The sequence below is a fragment of the Salvelinus sp. IW2-2015 genome, unplaced genomic scaffold, assembly GCF_002910315.2.
Source record: "Salvelinus sp. IW2-2015 unplaced genomic scaffold, ASM291031v2 Un_scaffold8043, whole genome shotgun sequence".
NCBI lineage: Eukaryota > Metazoa > Chordata > Actinopteri > Salmoniformes > Salmonidae > Salvelinus > Salvelinus sp. IW2-2015.
In genome coordinates this window covers 8,411-10,633 of record NW_019949303.1, presented here as the reverse complement: position 1 = coordinate 10,633, position 2,223 = coordinate 8,411, and the positions used below count along the sequence as shown (strand labels likewise).

The 2,223-nt window shown below is 45.3% G+C and overlaps 1 long non-coding RNA gene across 1 annotated transcript; it reads left to right on the top strand.

Annotated features, from left to right (window-relative positions):
• Positions 1–232: 232 nt before the first annotated feature.
• On the top strand, positions 233–650 carry LOC139027191 (uncharacterized). Its single transcript, XR_011479252.1, has 3 exons — positions 233–296; positions 395–490; positions 590–650. It is a non-coding gene; the product is annotated as an uncharacterized lncRNA (long non-coding RNA).
• The last annotated feature ends 1,573 nt before the right edge of the window (positions 651–2,223 follow it).

The window sequence follows — 2,223 nt, the reverse complement described above, 5'->3', positions numbered from 1 at the left end:
GTCTTGTCTAGAGAGTCCTGTCTAGAGAATCCTGTCTAGAGAATCCTGTCTAGAGAGTCCTGTCTAGGCAGTCATGTCCAGAGAGTCCCTGTCTAGAGAATCCTGTCTAGAGACTCCTGTCTAGGCAGTCATGCATAGAGAGTCCCTGTCTAGAGAGGCCTGTCTAGAGTGTCCTGCCTAGAGAGTCCTGTCTAGAGAGTCCTGTCTAGAGAATCATGTCTAGAGAATCCTGTCTAGGCAGTCATGTCTATAGAGTCCCTGTCTAGAGAATCCTGTCTAGAGAATCCTGTCTAGGAGTCAGTCCTGTCCTGAGAGCGTAGAGATCCTCTGTCCTGTAGGGAAGTCCTGTCCAGAGAGTCCTGTCTAGAGAGTCATGTCTAGAGAGACACTTAAGAGTCCTGTCTAGAGAATCCTGTCTAGAGAGTCCCTGTCTAGGGAGTCCTGTCCAGAGAGTCCTGTCTAGAGAGTCATGTCTAGAGAGACACTTAAGGTCCTGTCTAGAGAATCCTGTCTAGGGAGTCCTGTCTAGAGAGTCCTGTCCAGAGAGTCCTGTCTAGAGAGATACTTAAGAGTCTATGAGACACTAAAGCGTCCTTATGAGGTTTAAAAAGCCCAGATAAAGCTAGATAAATTCTATCTGTATTTCAACACAATAGCCTGCTCCCAGAAATAGATACTTGCTGAAACATACCTGTTGTTACAGTGAGCGGTGAGCATTGGTGTGGCTTGAATGTCTCAATAATACTGTTGGTTGCTTGAGTGTCTCAATAATAGTTGTTTTTCATCTCCTAACTCTAACCTTTCAAACGGACGACAACTGAAAATAAAAAACATGACTAGGTTTCCTGTTCCCCAAAACCATCAGAGAACTGTGATAATAGAGAACAACAGCAAAACCATCTCTAACAACCAAGGCAAGAGGTAGCAGCAAAGAAACGGCATCAAAGGTCATTTAAATTACATTATTCCCAGATCTCCAGATCTATGCGCTGTATCCCAAAGGGCACCCTAGTCCCTATATAGTGCCACTACTTTTCACAAGAGTTCTATGTACTGCTATAATCTCCACCCGGGCACAGCCAGAAGACGACTGGCCTCCCTCATAGCTCTGGTTCTTCTCTAGGTTTCTTCCTAGTCTGCCTTTCTAGGATTTTCCCCCCTAGCCCCGCCTCTTTTTTCCCCTTCTACACCTGCATTACTTGCTGTTTGGGGTTTTAGGCTGGGTTTCTGTACAGCAATTTGAGATATCAGCTGATGTAAAAAGGGCTTTATAAATACATTTTGATTGATGATTGATTGATATGGGCCGTGGTGTGAAATGTAGTGTTCTATAAAGGGAATAGGGTTCCATGTGGAACGCAGGACGACAGGACAAGAACGCAAAGCTGCAAGGAGGGATTCTAGAATGGCCCTAAGTAGCTGGCACATGACCATGAGTCTCCAGTCTTCTCTTCATATTGGCCAATAATGATATCCCAGTTAGGACAGTCCCTTTCTGACACTAACTGTGTAGTAACTAAGCAGTAACTGTGTAGTAACTAAGCAGTAACTGTATGTGAGTAACAATAATATAACATGGTTGACCACACCTTAGTAACGGACAGGTTTTGTGGTCAAGTCTAAGAAAGACAGGGTTCAACGTCATGAACGGTTCAAGAAGGCCTTCTCACCACAAACATTTTTAGATTTAAAGGATTGTTGCACCAATCTGACAACTCATTGTTTATAAATCAGTAACAAATCCCCAAAGAGATATTTGGGAGAACTGGTAAGGCAGGAAATTAAGGACTGCGAATATAAAAGCATCTCTCTCTCTCTCTTTACGCGTGTGAGAGTGTGGCTGGGGGGGATATTGAAAGGTGTGTGTTTTGTGGTCAGCAGGACTCTTCCAGGGCGTTGACCACCTGTTCCAGGATGTCGGGGCAGTGGTCAGCGATCTGCTGCAGGACACAATTAGCATACTCCTGGAGCTCTGCACTCTCCCTCTCACACACCGCCAGCTCCGACTCCAACTGATGGGGTGAGGAAGAGGAGGGAGGGGGAGGGAGAGAGAGTGAGATAGAGAGGGGGAGAAGAGCGAGAGGGGGAGAAGAGAGAGAGAGAAATGTTAAAAACTGTATTTGGTAACGTCACATCATAGGTCAGGTACCTAGCAACATCCAGTAAACAACACACAACAGTGAGAGAACACGTGGACTTCAGAACCATGAAGAAGATCAACAT